This window comes from Microtus pennsylvanicus, chromosome 13 (assembly GCF_037038515.1).
Source record: "Microtus pennsylvanicus isolate mMicPen1 chromosome 13, mMicPen1.hap1, whole genome shotgun sequence".
Taxonomy (NCBI): domain Eukaryota; kingdom Metazoa; phylum Chordata; class Mammalia; order Rodentia; family Cricetidae; genus Microtus; species Microtus pennsylvanicus.
The window spans coordinates 79,765,736-79,778,778 of record NC_134591.1 but is presented as its reverse complement, the minus strand read 5'-3'; the positions used below and the strand labels follow the sequence as shown (position 1 = coordinate 79,778,778).

Below are 13,043 nucleotides of genomic sequence, written 5' to 3'. Positions count from 1 at the left end.
TTAAAGGCGTGCACTCCCACACTCCCACACTCCCCACAGGGACAGCGTTTTTTAAACCCTTGTTTAAGAGGCCCAGGATAAAGGATTTTGCTGCCCAAGTCTGACCCCCAACCCAAGATGGAAGGAGAAATCCAACTGTCCTCCGGCCTCTCTGCGTGCACGTTTTGGCAAATCAGCAAGCACACACACACACACACCAAATAGCTCTGGCTAACCTTGAACTCACAAAGGTCATCTCTTCTCTGTGGCTCCTGCGCAGGGATTAAAGGTGTGGGCCACCACACCCAGTTTAGAAGGGAGACTTTTGTAGAACAACAAAACTCCTCAGGGTAAGGAGAGGCCCTGGGGCAAAGGGCTGTGGTGCTGAGTAACCTGAGGCCTTTGGGCTGAGAGGAAAGCTTTTGCAGCCGCCCCTCAGGCTTCTCTAAAGACGCTGAGACCATCCCTGCAACTTGGCTCACTTTCTCTGGTCCAGCCACACACCATAGAGCACGGACCTTCTCGGAGTCTCTGCCTCTTCAGTTGTCCAGCAGGCCAGGTCACTTGTCCTGGCGCACAGGTGGGACTGACCCTCAGAAGACCCTGACCAGGCTATCTGGGTCACCAGTCCAGCTGACCCCAGCAGCCTTGCCTTTCAGGGGCTAGCTAACTCGACGACGTTCACAACTACAGCAGCCATGGGGGGTATTTCCCATGCATCCTGCCCAAAGAGTTTGCTCCTGAAAGATTCCAGGCCTCTGGGTTCTTAAAATATCAGTCAGGTTCTAGCATCCTTTGACCCCAAAGACCTCAGAATTCTGAGTCCTTATTCATTCTCCCCAAACCCCTCCCCGGGGTTTTATATAGCCCAACCTTGAACTCATGAAAAGGCTGAAGATGACCTAGAATCTCTGACGATCCTGGCTCCTCATCCTAGAAGCTGGGATTACAGATGTGCACCTTTTGTTTATCTGGCTCCTTACTCAGGACATTCGGTTGTTCCTCTGCCACCAGAAACCCTGTGCCCTTTAAGTCCTGCTGCACCTGTTCCAGGACAAGCCACCAGACAGACTGTGGTGGCCACAGCCTGAGGATGTACTTCTAGATGTATCTCTGGAGTGTCGTGTCCCTCACTCATGTTTCTGGGTGCTATGGCCTTTGCCTCCTGGGCTCATGTTCAAAGCACAAAGTCTCATGGGAGAAGAACTTTGGCGTGTCTCAGGGCCCAGAGTGGTGCCTGGGCTGAGGGAGCAGGCAGAGAGACAGACATGCCCCCCCAACCCTGCCCAGGGCAAGCATGACCTCCCTTCCAGGAAATCTGCTGTCCCTGAAACCTAGGTGGAAAGGGTGGGCCTGGAGGGCGACTTGAGGGGACACCTCCTTCTGGTTGTCATATCTTGAACACACTGATTGGGCAGAGGTGGCCACCTAGCCTAGCTAGCTTGGCCAATTAGATCTGTTCTCATGAGAGTTTGAACTGGGCCCTGAGGGCTTAGAGAGTCAGTCTGAGTGGACCGGAAGCCTCAAGCTTGTTGGGAAGCAGTGAGAAGGGGGCTTTCAGGAGAAACTAGTCAGTGGAAAGACACGGGGCAGAGAGGATGAGGAGGTCGCCACTGCTACCTGTCCTGAGCTTACCCAGGGCTCCTGTACCTTAACTCGGCCCCAGGCAGACCTGGAACTCTGAATTTGCTCTTCCTTGACCCCCAGCCCCACCACGCTAGAGATCATCTCCCTGAGTCTAAAATGACCCAGCTGACCTTCTGCTCCTCTGGCTCCTGCTAGCCTGAGGAAAGTCAGGGTCCTTCAGCCAGGAAACAAGCCCACTAGCTCCTCGCCCCCTGTGTTAGTCACAGGACACCCAGCTTTGGCTCCCCGCTACCCCCCACCCTGCAGCACGTTCTCTACCAGAACTAGGCAGAAGCCAGAGCCGGCAGACGTGTTTTGTTTGGCTGAGCACAAGGTTTCAAAAGAATCTCAGTTGGTTGCCAACTTTGAAAAGTCAGTAGATTTTACATAAAAATCCAGATTGTTGGCTCCCCTTGACAAACCAGAGGAGCCTGGCAGCTCTAGATCCATATTCCAGAAGGTTCCAGTTCTCAAGTGGTGTCTGTCTCGGATCGGTTCAAACCGCCGCCATCCAGAGACCTTGCTACACCCTGTGGCTCACACCAGCCCCTCCAGGGCTACTTGGGCACTTTCCAGGGCTCTCTTTAAGGCCCTTTCTGCACTGGCCAACAAAGTCTTGCCCATTCTTCTTGGCTCAGGAATGCTGTTTCTGCCCTGTTGCAACACATTTTAGATCCAGGTGGATCTCCCTGCTTGACCCGCCCCACCCCCTGTCCTGGGCTGTGCCTTTGAAGCAACCTATTATTTTCTCCCCGTCCTCTCCAGATAGCTCCCAGAGCAGCCCTCACGTGTTGAGCACCGAAGGGAATTCTGCCTGCTCCCTTGAAGGTTTCATTTCACAGTCAAACCTTTGTGGCAACTGCTAGTCCCAGATGGGAGCCACTGGCCCCTGCAGTGAGACAGCCCAGGCAAGCTCAACATTCGGGTGCCCTGTGTATATGCAACCCGAACCAGATCCCTTAAGAAATAATTTATTTTGTATGTATGTATATGTTTGTGTGCTTATGCACATATGTGCAGGTACCTGCGGAGGCTAGAAAAGGGCGTGAGCCTGCCAGCTTGGGTGCTGGGAAGTGAACTCAGATTCTCTGCAGGAGCAGCGAGTGTTCTTTGCCACTGATACACCTTAGCAGTCCCTTAACCCATCTTGAAGACTTAGTGTGGGGTTGGGGGAGAAGGTAAAATATTTCAATGATGTTTGTTTTGGTTTGGGCTTTAGTTTTTTGAGACAGGGTCTCTATCTAGTTCCAACTATGCTGAAACCCCACTAGGCCTAGCTGAAACAATGTCTTTCTAGAAAAAAATTTCAGCCAGGCAGTGGTGATGCACGCCTTTAATCCCAGCACTCGGGAGGCAGAGGCAGGCGGAGGGACAGGTTCCAAAGCTACAGAGAAACCCTGTCTCAAAGCCAAAATAATAATAATAATGATGATGATGATGATGATGATGATGATTGAAGAAGACACCTTACATCAAACTCTGACCTCCACATGCATATAATACATACAGTCATGTATATATGCCATACACAAAAGCAGTTAAAGAAGGGGAGAGAGAGAACAAGAAGGCCCAGCACTTGAGAGCGCTGACTGATATTCCAGAAGACCTGGGTTCATTCCCAGTACCCACACGATGGCTCCCAACAGGCTCTGTATCTCCTGTTCTAGGGACTCTGGTGCCCTCTTCTGACCTCTGTGGGCACCAGGCACACAAGCAACACACAAACAGGAAGGCAAAACACCCACATACATAAAATAATTTAAAAATTAAACTGAAATCGAGGCCAGCCTGGTCTACAAGAGCTAGTTCCAGAACAGGCTCCAAAGCTACAGAGAAACCCTGTCTTAAAAAACCTAAAAAAAGTTCTATTTGGTAGAATTGTTTTCAAACACTTGAGAGTGGAAGTATGATCACTGCCTCCATTTATATATGAAGAAACCGAGTCATTCTAGACAAGCAAACTCATCTAAGGTTACAAAGGCAGCCAGTGATGAGACTGGAACCAGCCCATGTCTCTAGGACTTCAAGCCTGACCCTAACCATCAGTCTACAGAGCCACCATTGTGCCCGGCACAATTAGGTATTAAACAAAAATAAATAATCCTTCCAGCATGAACGAGCGCCTTCCTTCTTTCCCCGTGGGCCTTGGGCTAACACAAACGCACCTGTCCTCAAATTCTCCGGCAGAGCCCTCATCTAGGGGCTGGCACACAGATGAGCCTCCCTGTCCACTACCTCCCAGCCCCAGGGAGGACCACCAAAAGGCTGCCCCTCCCAGGAAAGAGCTGTGACCTTAGATGCCCCCTCCCACGCTAGCCCTGCCCTCCCAGAGGCCTGTCTATGCCTGAGCAACTGTGCCAATCCTTGATGGGATGCAGTACTCCCCAGCCCCTCCCCCACACATCCACACTGAGAAGGCTGAAGAAGGCAAAAATTGTCTCAGAAGAGGGCTGTGCCCTGAACCAGTGACCACTGGCCCGGATATCTGCCACTCCCGTTAGCAGACCCCAGTCTGGGCATCCCAAAAGCCTAAGGGAGAAATGGAACAGGGCCAGGGTGCAGCTCAGCTGGTAGGATGCTCGCTGAGCATGCAGGAAGTCCTGGGTTCAATTCCCAGCCCTGCATGTGAGGTGTGGCAGAGCCACCTATCCCAGAAGCTCACAGGCGGAGGGAGACGTCAGAGCCAACATCAGCTACATAAGGCGTTGACACAGATTTAGATGTTTCTGGGAACATCTCAGTGGAGGAGCTGCCGCCATCAGACTGGTCTGTAGGCAAGTCTGTAGGGTGTTTTCATAAATTAATGATTGCTATGGGAGGGCTGGTGCCACCCACTGTAAGGTGGTCTAGGCTACATAAGAAAGTGAGCTCTGGCGAGCAAGCCAATAGAAGCATTCCTCCGCAGCCGCTGCTTCATCCTGCCTCCTGGTCCCTGCCTCTGCTTCCCCTGATGGTGGACTGCAAGCTGTAAGTCAGATAAACCCTCTCCTCTCCAATATTTATTATGCATACAGTATCCTGCCAGCATGTATGTCTACATACCAGAAGAGGGCGCCAGATCTCATTGTAGATCATATGGTTGCTGGGAATTGAACCTAGGTCCTCTGGAGGGGCAAGCAGCCAGTGTCCTTAACCTCTGAGCCATCTCTCCAGCCTCTCCAAGTTGTCTTTGACCATGGTGTTTTATCACAGCAACAGAAACACTAAGACAGAGGCCAATCACTAATACATGAAACCCCGTCAGAAAATAGAACCAGTGAGAGGCAGCGGTGGCACACGCCTTTAATACTAGTGCTCGGGCGGGGGGGGGGGGGGGGCTGGAAAGATAGCCCAGTGGTTAAGACCACTGACTGCTCTTCCAGAGGACCTGGGTTCAATTCCCAGCACCCACATGGCAGCTCACAACTGTCTGTAATTCCCGTTCCGGGGGACTCAACACACCCATGGCAAAAACACCAATGTACATTAAAAAAAAAAAAGAATAAATACAGAGGCAGGTGGATCTCTGTGAGTTCAAGGCCAGCCTGATCTACAGAGTGAGTTCCAGGACAGTTAGGACTGTTACACAGAGAAACCCTGCCTTGAAAAACCAAAAAGAAAAAAGAGAAAGAAGGACAGAAAGAAAGAAAGAAAGAAAGAAAGAAAGAAAGAAAGAAAGAAAGAAAGAAAGAAAGAGCAAGCTTGAGCCCCTTCCCAAAGTGCTATGGCAGTGTTTCTCAACCTTCCTAACACTGAGACCCTTTCATACAGTTCCTCATGGTGTAGTGACCCCCCAACAATAAAATTACTTTTGTTGCTACTTCATAACTATAATTTGCTACTGTTATGAATCATAATGTAGATATCTGATATGCAGGATAGCTGATATGTGACTCCCCCCTCAAAGGGGTCATGACCCACAGGTTGAAAAGCCTTGTGTTGTGGGAATCTGGGGTGTGCGTTAGTTAAATGCGGATCCCATGGAGGAATAAGCACAGGCCATGGGCCTTAATGCAGCTCCTGCCTACAGCCCAGATTCACCGCTGCCATCATCCGGGTTGCCAGAGTCTAACCATCACCCCACACCCACCCCACCCCCTCAAGCTCAGTCAAAGGTGGGAAGACACATCTAGAACTCCTTCCGGTGGCTAGGAAAACTGTCCACACTGTTTCAGCACGTAACTTGTGGCCAATTGGCCACTTCCTCTGCCCGAGGCTGCCATGGGTCCCTGCTCATCTGTCCATCTGCCGGCTGTGGGCTTCCTCCTAAGGCTCCGAGAAGGAACTGAGAGAAGGACAGGAAGAGAGGCTGCAGAAAGGGTTTGAGATTCTGACTCTGGACAGCCGTGCTCCATGGAGGGGCCCCACCCCCGACCAGGCTTGGCTGGTTCCAGGACCCAATACCCACCCACATGGGTCCAGGCCAGGGGCTGACTGGCAGCAAAGGACTGAGCCCACACAGACAGCTGTGTGCCCTGGTTCCCCCACCCAGCTGCCTCAGCTCCTCCCGGGATCAGCTCACGTGCTGTTAGTGCCTCGCCAGGACTTCTGCCCACCGTGCAGAGAACTGGACCTGGGAGCAAGTGGGCGGGAGAGCCTCAGCTGAGGGCTTGGGCTTAGGGTACATCTGAGTGCTGTCACGTACGACCTCACGGAGCTTCACCAGAATAAAGGCACCAAAAGAATAGCCCTGCCCCAAGAGGATAGGCATAAAGATTCAGGACCAGGGCTTAAAGCCCACCCAGGGAATGTCAGCTAGGGGATCTGTGTGTCTGAGGAACCCAAAACTGCAGGCAGTTGGTCATTATGGAACCCCAGAGGCAAGAGAACACCCTAGGCAAAGAAGAGACAGGAGAACCCTGGAGAGAAGGAGGTTCGGCACATTGCAGTTGCCACCGTTGTGCCCGTGAAGCTCAGTCCATTCCTGCTGAGTCTCCCTGGCTTGCAGCCTCCCTGAGACTGGGTATCATGGAACTTGACAGTCAGCAGGACTAGCGAAGAAGATGGGCCTCCCGCAGCTGGCTCCATCCCACCCTCTGATTGTGGATTTCTCTGGCTGAGGCCAGATTCCAGCCACACGTTTCTCCCCACACCTGCCCCTGCATCCTTTCTCCTCTGCCACTTTGCCATGCTCCTCGCAGACCCATGTTCAAGGCAGCGTGGCCACTGCTCAAGACACTTGGACACACTTCTAATGGAGCCCAGAGCTCGGGCCAGCATGGGCAAGAAACCCATCTCCGGGACTGGAGAGATGGCTCAGTGGTTAAGAGCACCGGCTGCTCTTCCAGAGGTCCTGAGTTCAATTCCCAGCAACCATATGGTGGCTCACAACCATCTGTAATGAGATCTGGCGCCCTCTTTCGCCGTGTGGGCATACACGGAGGCAGAATGTTGTATATATAATAAATAAATAAATCTTTATTAAAAAAAAAAAAAAAGAAACCCATCTCCTCCCAGCAGTGACAGCGGGGCAGCAGGAGGGCTGTCCAACACACTTTTCATGCCTCCATGTGGTTCAACGGCTCCCCCAACTTCTCATGGCAGACCCAAGGCCTAACCTAGCCCTCTGGACACAGGACAGTCTCGTGAGAGGACTCTAGGCAAGCTGGGGAGTTCATATCCCTGGTGAGACTCCCGCTCTCTTTTCTTTGGCCTCCCAGAGCATGAGGTTAAAAGTAAATGAACCAAAGCTGGAACCCAGCCATTCTGTGGGCTGGTCATCAGCTTCTGGCTTGGCTGCTGTGGTCCAGGACTGTTTTCCAGCAACCAAGCCAGAACAGATCACGGGTCAGGCCCACAGAACCAGTCCAGAGCGGATCAACGTTGCTGAACTTAGACTGGCAATTACAACAATCACAGCCTGCCCAAATTGGGCCCTATCTGACTGCCACTGTGGGAGGTGATCCACCCAGTCACCCCAGGAACTGCTCTCAGCCTCTCATGATAACATCAGGGATACTATTGTCCCCAACTATGCCAAGGCCCCAGAGCTGAGCACCCCAAAACTTTGCCGGGCCTCTTGAGGACCACAATCTCACCATGGTTCTGTTTGCGTATTTATAAAGTGGAGGATAACATGGCAAATAACCCACATCCCTAAATTAGATCAGAAATATTCCGGAAAAGCTCAGCCCCTGGCCTCATCTTGGAGGAAGGGATAGGGCAGAGCCAGAGCCTTGGCCTGACTAAGGCCGGTGGCCACTGCCACCATTGCTCTTCAGCGGAGACCCCAAGGTTAGTGAGGGGCAGGCGTGCCCAGCTGGCCACCCGGAAGGATGGAGCACTTTGACACGTTCATTACCATCTGATCATCACGTTTGGGGCCCTGTCCCTTCTGCGGTGGCTCTCCAGAGGGACCCCACACCACCATAAGCAAGTGATCTTCAGCAACACATGCCCAGCCAGCAGGCCACAGGCTTTGGCCAGCAGGAGTGGCCAGGCAGACCAGGTACCCACAACTCCTCCAAGTCCTCAGAGGGAAATGGCTGTACCTACCCTCCAAGTCCTCAATGATATCCAGAGCCGAGCTCCAGGAGAAGCGTTCCACGGCCCCCAGCTCCAGCTGGGTCAGGTCACGGGGCAGGGTCTCCAGCTCATAGGCACCCCGCTTCCTCCAGTAAAGAAACATGTTGACACCTGGGGTTCCCCTTGCCTGGCCCGCACCTTCAGAAGCTGGGTGGTTCTGGGGACCTCAGTCCCTGAGGCCTGGACACGGTGGTACCAGGATGCAGAGGGGCTGCAGAGACCAGTGGGGCAGGCTTTGGGCTGGTAATCATGGCCCTCCCCAGGGAGGAAAAGGAGCATTCTGGGAGTGGCCGAGGGCCTTACATCTGACCAATGGCCGGGGCCCCTGCCTCACACAAAGCCCCTTTCTTCCCCTCCTACAGACATTTTACACATTTTGCCTTCCCAGCCCCCTCAGAGCCCCCACCCAGGAGATGGGCCGTCCGTCTGGGGATGCAGAGGCCTGGAAAAAAGTGCAATTGTTTCCTGTCTCTTTGCTAAGATAAGTTTTCAGAGGAGAAAAATGTGCTGCCCCAGGGACAATTCCAGGTCTCCACCATGACCTATGACCCGGAACAGCCCCAGCTAGCTCACAGATTCTCAATGAAAGATGAAGGCACCTGTGGGAATGCCAGGAGGTACCCTGAGAGCATGCTCCAGGCTCTCCCCGGGAATTTCAGATATATCTCCTGCTTCTGTTGAGCGAAGGGTTTCCAGGGAGTCAGAGGGCACAAGCCCTTGCCTAGTAGGCCAGTTATGCCAGCTGGACTTTTTCTGAGCTTCTCTTCACCCTTCACCAGGCTCCCAATCACCATCTCCTTCCTCAGCCTGTGACCCACAGCAGGGGATGAGCCCTGGGTGGCTGAGCTTGGGCCAGGGACCCCTAGCATCATCAGGGAGCCTCACTGTTTCCTGCAGCATAGGCCCCAGGTCAGGATCTGAGAAGAACGGAGCGGAGCGAGAGTGAGGGCTCGGTGGTAGAGAGTTTAAGACAGGAACCAGGGGAGGAGGGGTAGGACCTAGGTGCATGTGTGTGGTCTGGCTTCCATCTCAGGCAGGGGTGGGGGTGACAAGAACCATGGAGGAGAAGAACCAACAGCATAGGTTGGAAAAGAGAAAGTTCCAGGCCAGAACTTGTCTCAGCAACAGCAAAGCTGGGCATGGAGAATCAAGTCTGAAATCCCCAGAAGTCAGAAGGCTGGGACATGAGAATCCAGAGCCCCAGGCCCTGGGAGGTTGGGTCAGTAGAATCGAGAGCCCCAGGCCAACTGGAGCTATATGGCAAGATCCTGTCTCAAAAAAGAAATATCAGGCCGGGCGATGGTGGTGCACGCCTTTAATCCCAGCGCTCGGGAGGCAGAGGCAGGCGGATCTCTGTGAATTCGAGACCAGCCTGGTCTACAGAGCTAATTCCAGGACAGGCTCCAAAGCCACAGAGAAACCCTGTCTCAAAAAAACCAAAAAAAAAAAAAAAAGCAAAAAAGAAATCTGAAGCTGGAGAAGAAGACAGCTCAGCATTTAAGAGTTCTTGCTGCTCTTCCAGAGGACCCGAGTTCAATTCCCAGCACCATGTCAGGCAGTTCACAACTGTCTGAAACCCCAGTTCCAGGGGACCTCACACCTCTGGGCCCTGTAGGCACCTGCACTCATGTGCACACACTGTGCAGACATGCACATAATTAAAATTAATAGAAATCCATCCTTTTTGTTGTTTCTCTATGTTACCACTGTGTCTGTCCTGGAACTTGCTTTGTAGACCAGGCTGGCCTCGAACATACAGAGATCCCCCTGTCTCTGCCTCCCAAGTGCTAGGATTAAAGGTGTGTGCCACCATGCCTGGCATAAAAATAATGTTAAAACAACAGCAAAAGCCAAACCAGCCTTTTCCCTCATTCAAAAACTGAAGGCAAATGGATCACTAGAAGGTCTCCTGGAGTCACCCCCAAAAATTCATCCCTGGAATCTCTCACCATGTCTTTTGAAACCACCAAGACCTTATCCCAAAATCCAGGCTGAAAATTTCCCCCAAGTATTTCTCCATCAGTAGGCAAGGACACAGGCTTCATGAAGTTGTGTTAAGCCATCTTTTTTTGTTTTGTTTTCTGTGTCTGGGTGTTTAGCCTGCATGTATGTCTCTGTACCGTTTGTCCTGGTGCTCTTGGAGATCAAAAGAAGGCACGAATCCCCGAAACTGGAGTTACAGTGGCATGAGCCATGTGGCTGCTGAGAATTGAACCCAGGTTCTCTGGAAGAACAGCCAGTGCTCCCACCCCTGAGTCACCTCTCCATCCTCTGGAAGAGCAGCCGTGCTCCCACCCCAAATCACTCAAGATTCTGGACCCAGTAAAGAAAGCATGCCATGCTTTGTATACAAAAATGAAAAGATCAGGGGTACAATACCTGCAAAATACCATACACATGAAATATTTAAAAATATACAAAACGTTAATACTTCTCAAAAAGCAAAGCACAGTAAAACAAAAGCCCAACTACGAGTTTAAGGCAGCCCCATGGCGGCTCTCCCGAGAGAGGAGGGCACCTTCTCTACACCACCCGCAAAGAAGAAGCTGAACTCTGAGCAGAAGCTGGGGGTGTGGAGAGATGTCTTGGAGACATCTTGCCGCTGCATAGGACCTGGGTTACATTCCCAGCATCTTGTGGTGACTCACAACCATCTAACTTCAGTCCTGGGGGTTCGGAGTCCCTTTTCTGCTCTCTGTAGGCCACAGGCACTCTTGTCGTGCAAAGCAGCCACACACATAAAAAACATTAAAAAACAAGTAGAACTTGGATTTAAACTCAGGACTGTCCATCTTGATAGCCAACCGGAGGCCAGGAGACAGGACAGCAAGGTGGCCGTTAGAAATCCAGACTTGAGGCGGGCCTGGCGGCACAGGCCTGCAACCTCCTCCACTACTCAGGAAATTGAGGAGGAGGACCCCAAGTTCAAGCCAGCCTGGGCAACTTAGTGAGGCCCAGTTTCAAAACAGAAAATACCAAAAGGAGGTTGGATATACAGTTCAGTTGGCAGAGAGTGATTGCCTGTTGGGTACAAAACCGTAAACTTGATTTCCGTTATTGTATAAGCTGGGTGTGGTGGCTCATGTCTTTAATCCCGGCCTTGGGAGGACCAGAAGTTTAATGTCACCCTCAGTTACACAGCAGGTTTGAGGCTACATGAGACACCCCCCCAACACACACACACACACACACACACACACACACACACACACACACACGTGCAAATATAAAAAAGGCTGAGACTAGAGCACAGAGATAGTGTGGGGCCAGGTACAGTGGGAGCCTGGGGCCAGGCACTGTGGGAGTGTGGGGCCAGGGCGCAGTGGTACTGGGGCCATGGCACAAGGGGAGTGTGCTAGGATGCATGAGGCTTTGGGTTAAATCCCAAGCACTACAAAAGGGGGAAGGGGAAGGAAATAAAAGAAATTCCGACTTCAGTGTGGTAAAGGCACCCTGTACTGGCTCCCAGCCATTTGCCGTCTGACCCTGCCTCTACATCCTCAGCCTGTCAGGTCTGTGGGACCTGGCCTGGGCGTGGCAGTATCAGCCCTACCAGATCCGATGCCTGCAATAGAGAGGCACAGGCAGAGGGGACTAGCTGCTTTGCTAAGGGTGGTAGAAGGGTTACCCCAAGCTGTAGGGGACGGGGAATGGCAGAAATGGCCATCCAGGCAGGCTACACACCCCCAGCTGAGGGCTAAAGTGCCAAGAGGCAGCACAGGCCTGCCTGCCTCCCTGCCTTCCAGCCTCACAGGGTTGTGGTGGACAAGCACAGGCCCCCAAGCCTAGATCGCAGGCATCTACATAGACCCGACATGAAGCTATGGGGTGCTGGGGATGTCCTGGCTCATGTTCAGTACAACGTGGGTCTGAGCGCTCAGCAATGAGACTGTTCAGTGCCCACCAGCACCCTCTCCAGTAAAGGCCAGAGCTGCAGAACCGGCTGCAGGACTGGGCAGGAGCCACACCTGCCTCTGATTTCAGAGTAGCCAGTCCAGAGCGGGTCACCAGATGGGGAGGAGCTTCTTTCCTACCCCTCCACAGACAAAACACAGGGCCCTGCTCCAGCTGGTGTGCACCCACCTGAGAGGTCACAGTCCTGGACTGCGGTGCAGGGGCAGGCTTCCAGGCTGCGGCCTCCGTGGGTTCCGTATGCACCCTCACTGCCCTCAGGCCCAGCGGCTCTCCTGGTTTTCTGTGCTTGTACCTCCCTGTCTGCGTTCACACCCACCCAACCTCATTGCCTCACCTCTCCACCCAGGAGAGCAAGAGGAACCCTCAGTGGATCCAGACTGACTCCCCACACCTAAAACAATGGCCTGCAGTGCTCTGTCCAAGCCTCAGCCAACCTGAAACAGCTACGATCAGACGTGGCCGGACAACCTCAACAGACAGCGGGAAGAAGGCAACGACAGGTATTCCCGGGACCTGGTCCCATGCTGGGCACCTGTTTCTCCTTTAATCCCCACCTCACTTCCAGGGCAGAGATGGAGACGCTGATGTCTCTGGTGGGTAACCTGCCCGAGAGCCACACAGCGCTAGGCAGGGCCCCAGGACCATCTTCTCAGAGCTGGGCCACACTATTCTGAGCTAGGGGTGGCTCTCATCATCTAGCCTCACTTGCTCACAGAGCCCTCTTGGTCACCTCGGGGTACAGAGCTAGGGGCCAGAGCAAGTCAGGTGACCCTGAAATGGAAGCCCATTCATTTAGCCCTAGGCTTACCTCAAATTCAGGGCTCTTGGCACCTCTGTTTCCACGTGGAGTGTAGACCAATTGGTAGTTTCCACTTGGGCCTCCTGGGGCTGGAAACCTTGGACCCCAGAGGCTTGCCCCTCGTCCAGATTTCTGGATCCTTCCCAGCTCCAGTGAAAAGCTGCTGGCCCAGGAGTCAGAGACAGGACAGACAAAAGTACAGGGAGCTTGGAGACCCCAG

At 52.9% G+C, this 13,043-nt stretch overlaps 1 protein-coding gene across 1 annotated transcript in view; it reads right to left on the bottom strand.

Moving 5' to 3' along the window:
* Plekhg5 (pleckstrin homology and RhoGEF domain containing G5) overlaps positions 1 to 13,043 on the bottom strand; it is a 45,639-nt gene extending 32,596 nt beyond the window's left edge. The window contains exon 1 of the mRNA XM_075946464.1: positions 12,833 to 13,043. The gene's annotated coding sequence lies outside the window, so the exon portion shown is untranslated. The remainder of the gene's footprint in view (positions 1 to 12,832) is intronic.